This window comes from Mustela lutreola, chromosome 5 (genome assembly GCF_030435805.1).
Source record: "Mustela lutreola isolate mMusLut2 chromosome 5, mMusLut2.pri, whole genome shotgun sequence".
NCBI lineage: Eukaryota > Metazoa > Chordata > Mammalia > Carnivora > Mustelidae > Mustela > Mustela lutreola.
The window spans coordinates 92,182,487-92,194,421 of record NC_081294.1 but is presented as its reverse complement, the minus strand read 5'-3'; the positions used below and the strand labels follow the sequence as shown (position 1 = coordinate 92,194,421).

The 11,935-nt window shown below is 37.3% G+C and overlaps 1 non-coding gene across 1 annotated transcript; it reads left to right on the top strand.

Annotated features, from left to right (window-relative positions):
* The first annotated feature begins 5,915 nt into the window (after window positions 1–5,915).
* On the top strand, window positions 5,916–6,022 carry LOC131832807 (U6 spliceosomal RNA). Its single transcript, XR_009354171.1, has one exon. It is a non-coding gene; the product is annotated as a U6 spliceosomal RNA (small nuclear RNA).
* Window positions 6,023–11,935: the final 5,913 nt, after the last annotated feature.

Below are 11,935 nucleotides of genomic sequence, written 5' to 3'. Positions count from 1 at the left end.
AAAACAGACACATAGACCAGTGGAACAGAGTAGAGAGCCCAGACATGGACCCTCAACTCTATGGTCAAATAATCTTCAATAAAGCAGGAAAAAATATATAGTGGAAAAAAGACAGTCTCTTCAATAAAGGACGATGGAAGAATTGGACAGCTATGTGTAGAAGAATGAAACTCGACCATTCCCTTACACCATACACAAAGATAAACTCAAAATGAATAAAAGACCTCAACTTGGGGCAGGAATCTATCAAAATCCTGGAGGAGAACATCGGCGACAGCAACTTCTTTCAAGATATGTCTCCAAAGACAAAGGAAACAAAAGCAAATATGAATTTCTGTGACTTCACCAAGATCAAAAGTCAACAAAACAAAAGGCAACCCACAGAATGGGAGAAGATATTCACAAATGACACTACAGACAAAAGGCTGATATCCAAGATCTATAAAGAACTCCTCAAACTCAACAAACAGAAAACAGATAATCATGTCAAAAAATGGTCAGAAGACATGAACAGACACTTCTCCAAAGAAGACATACAAATGGCTAACAGACACATGAAAAAATGGTCATCATCATTAGCAATAAGGGAGATTCAAATCAAAACCGTATTGAGATACTACCTTACACCAGTTAGAATGGCCAAAATTAACAAGACAGTAAACAACATGTGTTGGAGAGGATGTGGAGAAAAGAGAACCCTTCTACACTGTTTGTGGGAATGCAAGTTGGGGCAGCCACTTTGGAAAAAACAGTGTGGAGATTCCTTAAGAAATTAAAAACAGAGCTACCCTATGACACTGCAATTGCACTACTGAGTATTTACCCCAAAGATACTAATGTAGTAAAAAGAAGGACCATCTGTACCTCAGTGTTCATAGCAGCAATGGCCACAGTTGCCAAACTGTGGAAAGAACCAAGATGCCCTTCAAAGAATGAATGGATAAAGGAGAAATGGTCCATATATACAATGGGGTATTATACCTCCATCAGAAAGGATGAATACCCAACTTTTGTATCAATATGGATGGGACTGGAAGAGATTACACTGAGTGAAATAAGTCAAGCAGAGAGAGTCAATTATCATACAGTTTCATTTACTTGTGGAGCATAAAGAATAACACAGAGGACATTGGGAGATGGAGAGGAGAAGGGAGTTGCGGTAAATTAGAGGGGGAGACAAACCATGAAAGACTGTGGACTCTGAGAAGCAAACTGAGGATTTTGGAGGGAGGGGGAGGGTTGGATGTGCCTGGTGGTGGGTATTATGGAAGGCACATATTGCATGGAGCACTGGGTAGAGTGTATAAACAGTGAATTCTGGAACACTGAAAAGAAATAAAATAAAATAGAAAAACAAAAACAAAAAAATAAAAATGGAAATATGTTCTAATAATTTACTTTTCCCCATCAGCAATCTTAATTTGCCCCTGAACTTCACATTCAGATATCCAACCACCTAATCTCCATCTCCATATGGCCCTCTAATCATTACCTCATTCTTAACATGGACAAAAGACTTTTTGGATTCCCTGGTCTTCCTTCCCTGTCTTCCTCTTTTCAGCAAATGGCACCAACATCCCCCTAGTTAATACAAAGTCATCCTTAATTCCTCTCCTTTCTCATTTTCTGTATCTAAACCAACAGCAAGTCCAGTGAGGTCTATTTCAAAACCACCCTGAATCTACCACCACTCACCAACCCTGCACCCCACCTCATCATGATCTTTCACTCAATTTCTGCATCCTCCTTTTAATGTCAGTCAGTTCTACAAACGGCAGCAGGATCAGTTGCCACATTTTTCATTATTCCTTGACAAATTTCCACTGAGTCTACATTAAAATACAAATTTCTTACCCAAGTCTAAAAGGCCCTCTATAATCAGTTCTCTGCTTACTCCTTTAACATTATCACCCTTTCTTTTCTCCTCAATTCCTGAAATTGAGCCACATCAGCCTTATTTATGTCCTTCAGACATTTTAAGTTCAGGTTTGTTTCAGAACCTTTGCACTTCATGTTCCTTCTAGTTAGAAGAATCTTTCCCAGATCTTCACATGCCCCACTTCCTCTCATAATTCAAACATCACCTCCTCCCAAAGGCCTTTCCTGACTACCAGAACTGAAATAGAATCTCCTGCCCCATTCCTGTCTATTACGTTTCCCTATTTTATTTTCTTTATAGAATTTTTCAGTATCTGAAATTTCCTCCATTAATCCATTTGCATGTTTCCTGTTTGAACTGTCCCATTGCAAAGCCAGCTCCTTGAGGCAATAACTTTGAACTTTTCATTCTCATGACCCCAAGTACCTGACAGTCACTTAGCAAATATTTACTGACTCTAAGATTCTCTGAGAACACTTTAACTCCAACCCTTTCTTAGGCTTAATGGAATGTCATTTCTCTTCCTTAAATATATGATACTCATTGCTAATTCTTTTCATTATCTCCCTTATTTTGTGCCAGTCTTTCTCATCTTTGTATCCAAAAAGCCTTGATAAAATTGTTGAAATCACACTGTATCCTGGTTTTGGTTTAATCAAAGATTACATGATAGGCTGAAAATGTGGGGTGTAAGAAACAATGTTCAGTGCCAGCACCCATTCTTGCCTATGCTGATGTTTGTTTCCTTAATTTGGGCTTAAAATATAACTTCCAAAGCCTCTGTGAGGGGTTAAGAATGAGATCTCCATAGATTATACTCTGCTCTCTATTACTATATCCTTCTCCCTAGAAAAAGAAATGAAACTTTGGATGTGTAATCTATGTTCTGACTTGTCAAGAACATTGAACATTAACTAGGTATGAGCTTACCTAACCATTAAATATAATGGCAGCGTGAAGGCATGCCTTGGAGACAGAGACCAGCTGACCTGTTAGAACACTTGACCACAATGCTCTCCATAACAATTATCCAATTTATGTACCTGTTTCCTTTTTGTTGGTTCTATTTTAAAACCTGCTTTTTTCTCTCTCACTTTCCTAAGAGAATCAAAGCTCTGGAAAAGCAGCTGGCTAAGTTTCACTTGCAATGCACTTCTGATCACATAGCAAGGCATGCTGCTCCCCTGGCAGAGAAATGTGTGATGGTTGATTTGCACCTTGCAGCTTGGATACGTGCAATGGCAAGTGGGAATATTATTGGGTTCATGGCATGGAAGGATAGCAGGCATTCTATTTCTTCTAGCTTGGGGTATTTTTGTTTGCTTCTTTAGTCTGACGAGAAAACACATTTATTCGGGTGCTCAGCTACAAAGTGAAATGTGGCTCCACACAATAAAATTCTGTGCACTGAAATTCAAACTGCAAACTATAAACCCCCACATATTTAGACTGAGCAAGCCAACTTCTTATGAGAAATTTTCAAAGGTGAGGTGAAATGCAGATTGCAAATGCGAGGCTGTGTATATCTGCAGCAACTTTAGTACATGCTTGACAAATCTTACCAAGACTATAGGTTAAACTGAAGCCTAACGCCCCCTGCAAGTGAATCTCTGTGTACCAAGGCTTAGTGGGCAGATAAATAAGGCAGTTTTCATTTTCACTGACCACTTTCTATAATTTTCTGGGCTTCCCATAAAATAGGGGTGGGGGTGGGGATAATGAGACAGCTACTAGTAGGTCCCTCCATGTCTCCTGCCTACACTCAGGCTTGTGTACAGTGAATGCCCATATCTTGGTTTATAAAACCATTCTCCAATGAAGAGAACAAAGGCTTTGTAAAAAATGGCTGATCCTAGGACAAAGGCAAAAAATAAAGAAGATAAGCCTGGAAGTTCTTACAGTAGCAGAAATAAGGAAATTCTTTTTTTAAAAAGTTAACAGTCATAATCACGAGAGTATGTCAACAAGGCATAGGAGTCAACTGAAAGAACTCTGTCTGACCAAAAATCAAAAAACTTGAGCAACTAAATAAGTAAAATAGTGTTTAGTTATAATTCAAAGTATAAAATAAATATACATGAGTCCATATTAATGTAAATACTGATTGAATACATAAAAGGAAAGAAGAGACAAAGCTCCAATGCAGGATAATTTCAAATAACTAAAGCAGATACTCCTCTCTCAAGGAGATAGAGTATAACTTTCCACTCCTTAGGCATGGGCCATTTATACTGTCTTCTTCCAAAGAGTATGAGAAAGGGGAAAAGAGTAATTCGAGATTGGAGAGACAGATGAACACATACTACCTCAGCTGGGAAGTCAAGTCAAGGTTCATATCAACAGAGATAAGTGTGTGATGAGAATGGCACTTGATCTCTGCATTCTTCCTCCCTAGAACTGAGAACCCCAATGTCATCATGAGAAACACATCAAGCCAATCCCAACTGAGGGACATTTCACTCCTCAAAACCTCAGTCATCAAAAGCAAGCAAAGTCTGAGAAACCATCATAACCAAGAGGAAACAAAGGGAGATGTGACAACTAATTGTGCTGTGATATCCTTGATGGGATCCTGGAACAGGAAAAAGACACCAGGAAAAAACTTAAGAACTCTGAATGAAGTATAGACTTCAATTAATGAAATATTTGTGCAGTTTGCAGAAGCAGTTTCTGTTTGCAGTATAGGTGCATTAACTATGATAAGTATGCTACACTAATATGATAATAATAGAGAAAATTGGGTGTGGGACATATGAGAATGCTCTGTACTATCTTTGCAAGTTTTCTGTATATCAAAATGTATTCTAAAACTAAGTACATATTTTTAAAACTTTTGCTGGTTCCAGTTAAATTTTAATTGAAATTTATTTAAACATATTTATTTAAATTTATTTAATTTCATTAAAATTTAAATGGAACCAGCAGAATCTTTTTTCATTATGTTTGGTTAGCCAACATAAGTTTTTGTTGTAGTGTTCAATGACTCTTTAGTTGCATTTAACACCCAGTGCTCATCCCAACTACTTTTCTTCTTCACAGGGACTTCCTTTACACCTACTCTCTTGATTAACAAATACCTAAAAGTTACTTTCTTGTCTCTTCCAACAAGTCTTTCTCACATGATAACATACCATTGCATTTCATAGAAGGAATGTAATTGTTTCTTCTCAGACCAGAATTTTTCTCTCCTTTCCTTTGTTGTTACATGTGAAAACCACATAATTTGCTCCAGTATCAATGGAACCCCATTTGTAAAATCTGACAGGTGTAGAGATTTGTAACATGTTCATTTATCTCTTTCAACATTAACTCTCGATGCTTTTCACAACCTTTTACCAAGACTTCCTCCACTTCAGCTCCTGATTGATTTTCCAGTTTGTTCCCTCCACTAGTAGTACAAAATCTCTCTTGGCTCTCCTTAAATACTATAAAGAGCTGAGGTCCTCGCTTTCCTCAAATTTCCATGAAAAGAAAGGTCCATTCTCAATGATAAACATGACCTGTATGGTTAAGGACTTATGCTGCGGGTAAAGCCACTGATAAAGGCATCTTTTGGTGAGAATGGAGAAAAAGAAAGCTGGCATTTGCCCTTTTTTCTCTTCTTAGTCACTCAATCCTTGACAGTATATATATTTTTTAAATCTGCCTGAGACTAGCTTAAGGTTACCCCCTATTATTTGCTAACTTTGGAGAAGAATGACGATTACCTATCTTCATATTACAAATTATTGATATAGATAAATACATTTCAGGAATTTCCCCCTAAATCTCTCCAGGGAGAAATTGTTCACACATCTGGTGTATAAGCATACATGAAAGTGAGTGAGGATATGTGTTAATATTCAGGCAAATGTTGATATGTAGGAAATGAGCAAAAGATCAAATCCTGTTTGCCCTTCAACTCTTCTAAAAAGCCACAGATAACACCGCCTACTGAAATTTTCACCATTAGTATCTTTCTTTTAGTTTTAATGATTTTAATAACCTTGAATCCCTATCCACCCTGGGGTCCTTTTTAATATCAAAATCCTTTTTAGTGCTCGCTTCGGCAGCACATACACTAAAATTGGAACGATACAGAGAAGACTAGCATGGCCCCTGCGCAAGGATGACATGCAAATTTGTGGAGCATTCCATATTTTGGGGGGTGAAAAACAATGTACCATGCTAATGGACATCAGAAGAAAGCAGGGGTGGCAATCCTTATATCAGATCAATTAGATTTTAAGCCAAAGACTATAATAAGAGATGAGGAAGGACACTATATCATACTTAAAGGGTCTGTCCAACAAGAAGATCTAACAATTTTAAATATCTATGCCCCTAACATGGGAGCAGCCAACTGTATAAACCAATTATAACAAAATCAAAGAAACACATCAACAATAATACAATAATAGTAGGGGATTTTAACACTCCCCTCACTGAAATGGACAGATCATCCAAGCAAAAGATCAACAAGGAAATAAAGGCCTTAAATGACACACTGGACCAGATGGACATCAGATATATTCAGAACATTTCATCCCAAAGCAACAGAATACACATTCTTCTCTAGTGCACATGGAACATTCTCCAGAAGAGATCACATCCTGGGTCCTAAATCAGGTCTCAACCGGTATCAAAAGATTGGGATATTTCCCTGCATAATTTCAGACCACAATGCTCTGAAGCGAGAACTCAATCACAAGAGGAAATTTGGAAAGAGCCCAAACACATGGAGACTAAACAGCATCCTTCTAAAAAATGAATGGGTCAACAAGGAAATTAAAGAAGAATTGAAAAAAATTCATGGAAACAAATGATAATGAAAACACGACGGTTCACAATATGTGGAACACAGCAAAGGCAGTCCTGAGAGGAAAATATATAGCGGTACAAGCCTTTCTCAAGAAACAAGAAAGGACTCAAGTATACAACCTAACCCTACACCTAAAGGAGCTGGAGAAAGAACAAGAAAGAAACCCTAAACCCAGCAGGAGAAGAGAAATCATAAAGATCAGAGCAGAAATCAATGAAATAGAAACCAAAAAAACAATAGAACAAATCAACAAAACTAGGAGCTGGTTCTTTGAAAGAATTAATAAAATTGATAAATCCCTGGCCAGACTTATCAAAAAGAAAAGAGAAAGGACCCAAATAAATAAAATCATGAATGAAAGAGGAGAGATCACAACCAACACGAAGAAAGACAAACAATTATAAGAACATACTATGAGCAACTCTACACCAACAAATTTGACAATCTGGAAGAAATGGATGTATTCCTAGAGACATATAAACTACCACAATTGAATCAGGAAGAAATAGAAAACCTGAACAGACCCATAACCAGTAAGGAGATGAAACAGTCATCAAAAATCTCCAAACAAACAAAAGCCCAGGGCCAGACGCTTCCCAGGGGAATTCTACCAAACATTTAAGGAAGAACTAATTCCTATTCTCCTGAAACTGTTCCAAAAAATAGAAATGGAAGGAAAACTTCCAAACTCATTTTATGAGGCCAGCATCACCTTGATCCCCAAACCAGACAAGGATCCTATCAAAAAAGAGAACTACAGACCAATATCCTTGATGAACACAGATGTGAAAATTCTCACCAAAATACTAGCCAATAGGATTCAACAGTACATTAGAAAGATTATACACCACGACCAAGTGGAATTTATTCCAGGGCTTCAAGGTTGGTTCAACATCCACAAATCAATCAATGTGATACAACACATTAATAAAAGAAAGAATAAGAACCATATGATACTCTCAATAGATGCTGAAAAAGCATTTGACAAAGTACAGCATCCCTTCCTGATCAAAACTCTTCAAAGTGTAGGGATAGAGGGCACATACCTCAATATTATCAAAGCCATCTATGAAAAACCCACCACAAATATAATTCTCAATGACAAAAAAACTGAAAACTTTCCCGCTAAGGTCAGGAACACGGCAGGGATGTCCATTATCACCACTGCTATTCAACATAGTACTAGAAGTCCTAGCCTCAGCAATCAGACAACAAAGGGAAATTAAAGGCATCCAGATCAGCAAAGAAGAAGTCAAACTATCATTCTTTGCAGATGATGTGATACAGTATTGGAAAACCCAAAAGACTCCACTCCTAAACTGCTAGAACTTGTACAGGAATTCAGTAAAGTGTCAGGATATAAAATCAATACACAGAAATCAGTTGCATTTCTCTACACCAAAAACAAGACATAAGAAGGAGAAATTAAGGAGTCAATCCCATTTATAATTGTACCCAAAACTATAAGATACCTAGGAATAAACCTAACCAAAGAAGCTAAGAATCTATACTCAGAAAACTGTAAAGTACTCATGAAAGAAATTGAGGAAGACACAAAGAAATGGAAAAATGTTCCATGCTCCTGGATTGGAAGAACAAATATTATGCTACCTAAAGCAATCTACATCTGTAATGCAATTCCTATCAAAATACCATATCCATTTTTGTCAAAAGAATGGAACAAATAATCCTAAAATTTATATGGAACTAGAAAAGACCTCAAATAGCCAAAGGAATATTGAAAAAGAAAGCCAAAGTTGGTGGCATCACAATTCCAGACTTCAAGCTCTATTACAAAGCTGTCATCATCAAGACAGCATGGTACTGGCACAAAAACAGATACATAGATCAATGGAACAGAATAGAGAGCCCAAAAATAGACCCTCAACTAGATGGTCAACTAATCTTCGACAAAGCAGGAAAGAATGCCCAATGGAAAAAAGACAGCCTTTTCAATAAATGGTGGGAAAATTGGACAGCCACATGAAGAAAAATGATACTGGACCATTTCCTTATACAACACATGAAAATAGATTCAAAATGGATGAAGGACCTCAATGTGAGAAAGGAATCCATCAAAATCCTTGAGGAGAACACAGGCAGCAACCTCTTCAATCTCAGCCACAGCGTCTTCCTAGGAACATTGCCAAAGGCAAGGGAAGTAAGGGTAAAAATGACCTATTGGGATTTCATCAAGATCAAAAGTTTCTGCACAGCAAAGGAAACAGTCAACAAAACCAAAAACAACTGACAGAATGGGAGAAGATATTTGCAAATGACATATCAGATAAAGGGCTAGTGTCCAAAATCTATAAAGAACTTAGCAAACTCAACACCCAAAGAACAAATAATCCAATCAAGAAATGGGCAGGGGACATGAACAGACATTTCTGCAAAGAAGATATCCAGATGGCCAACAGACACATGAAAAAGTGCTCCACAGCACTCAGCATTAGGGAAATACAAATCAAAACCACAATGAGATATCACCTCACACCAGTCAGAATGGCTAAAATTAACAAGTCAGGAAATGACAGATGCTGGCAAGGATGCGGTGAAAGGGGAACCCTCCTACACTGTTGGTAGGAATGCAAGCTGGTGCAACCACTCTGGAAAACAGTATGGAGGTTCCTCAAAATGTTAAAAATAGAACTACCCTATGACCCAGCAATTGCACTACTGGGTATTTACCCTAAATATACAAACGTAGTGATCCGAAGGGGCATGTGCACCCGAATGTTTATAGCAGCAATGTCCACAATAGCCAAACTATGGAAAGAACCTAGATGTCCATCAACAGATGAATGGATCAAGAAGATGTGGTATATATAAACAATGGAATACTATGCAGTCATCAAAAGAAATGAAATCTTGCCATTTGTGACGACAATGAATGGTACTAGAGGATATAATGCTTAGCAAAATAAGTCAATCAGAGAAAGACAACTATCATATGATCTCCCTGATATGAGGAAGTGGAGATGCAACATGGGGCGTTAAGGGGGTAAGAGAAGAATAAATGAAACAAGATGGGATTGGGAGGGAGACAAACCATAAGTGACTCTTAATCTCACAAAACAAACTGAGGGTTCCTGGGGGGAGGGGGACTGGGAGACGGGGGTTGGGTTATGGACATTGGGGAAGGTATGTGCTATGGTGAGTGCTGTGAAGTGTGTAAACCTGGCGATTCACAGACCTGTACCCTGGGGATAAAAATACATTATATGTTTATAATAAATAAAATAAATAAATAATTTTTTAAAAACACATAGATTATCTTAAAAAATAAAAAATCTTTTTAATATCAAAAATTTTTTTATATCATAACTCTCTTTGTATGGTATTCATTTATTTGAAATACAACCTGTTTATGATGCACAGGCTAAACACCGCGTACATTCCCTTATAATTATAATCATATGAACTCAGGATGCTGATATTTATTTCATGCCAAATTGAAGCTCTAATTAATAGTAAAATATATCCTTACTTTCATCTGTTTATTAGAAAAAATTCCTGTAAAATATGGGGTCAAAGGAAGAACATTGTAAGACAGACTGTCAGTGGCAGAAACACTGGGTTATAGTCCTTCAGGATAAGTCTGGCCTTGAGAAAGTCTCTAAAATTGTATAGAATTGAGGGAAGTAAAGGTGAGCTCCTCACATTTCCTCTAAGCTTTGCCTGTGAGAATTTAATAGACTGATAAGGGACTACCTCTAGCAAGGAAACAGGAGGAGCAAGACACTTGGCGGCCAGGGTGTACCCTAATGTTTATAGCAGCAATAGCCACGGTCACCAAACTGTGGAAAGAACCAAGATGCCCTTCAACGGACGAATGGATAAGGAAGATGTGGTCCATATACACTATGGAGTATTGTGCCTCCATCAGAAAGGACGAATACCCAACTTTTGTAGCAACATGGACAGGACTGGAAGAGAATATCCTGAGTGAAATAAGTCAAGCAGAGAGAGTCAATTATCATATGGTTTCACTTATTTGTGGAGTATAACAAATAGCATGGAGGACATGGGGAGTTAGAGAGAAGGGAGTTAAGGGAAATTGGAAGGGGAGGTGAACCATGAGAGACTACGGACTCTGAAAAACAATCTGAGGGGTTTGAAGGGGCGGGGGTGGGAGGTTGGGGTACCAGGTGGTGGGTATTATAGGGGGCACAGATTGCATGGAGCACTGGGAGTGGTGCAAAAAATAATGAATACTGTAATGCTGAAAATAAATAAAAAATAAATTTAAAAAATAACTAGCACTTACTGTGGGGCTATTTTATGTCAAGCACTTAGCTGGAAGTATCACATTGAATTCTTACAGCAAGTCAGTAAAATAAATGTTACTATCCCCAATTTATAGAAGAGAAAACAGACTCAAGGATTAATTAAGTTTTCCAAAGCTCACACACTAATAACAATTCTTGTTGGAGTCAGGATATTTCTGTATTAAAATATTGGCATTCTCAGGGCACCTGGGTGGTTCAGTTGGGTAAGTGGCTGCCTTCCACTCAAGTTATGATCCCAGGGTTCTGGGATCAAGCCCTGTGTCAGGCTCCTTGTTCCACGATGACCCTGCTTCTCCCTCTCCCTCTGTCTGCCACTCCCTTTGCTTGGGCTCTCTCTGTCAAATAAATAAATAAAATCTATTTAAAATTTTTTAAATATTGGAGTTCTCAAATATTTCATTTGAAAAAAAATGTTTGTTGCTTTGAAAATGCAAGTCTACAAAGGAAATAATCCAACAAAAAAAAAAAAAAGAAAGAAACACTGAAATATTACTAAACTGGTTTCTGATGACAAAAGGGTCTTTTTAACTTTGATTAAAAATTAAAGTCTCAAAAAAAAAATTAAAGTATCCATCTAGTAAAATATCCGATGTAGCCATACCAAGAATTTTGAAAAATAAATCCATCTGACATTCGTTCTTTTAAAATTGCTTTAGGGTTTGAAATAAATGGATTATACTTATCAAATATATGTATCATCTGAAAGTAAAACATAAAATGAAGAAAAGAACTTTTGTTTAGTGTGTGATGTTTACCAGCTGCTCCAGACCTAAAGAGAAGCATTTAATTGAATGTCTAAAAATATCATTTTACAACATTTCAAGTCCAGTTTTATAGTCATGGCAACCAAGGTATACTTTCTTATTTTAAATTTTAAGTGTCCCCAAGTGGATGAAAACAAGTTTTAACCTTGCAAGTTTCATCTAAAGATGTCATTGCAGGAAAGACAAAGGGTGTTTCATT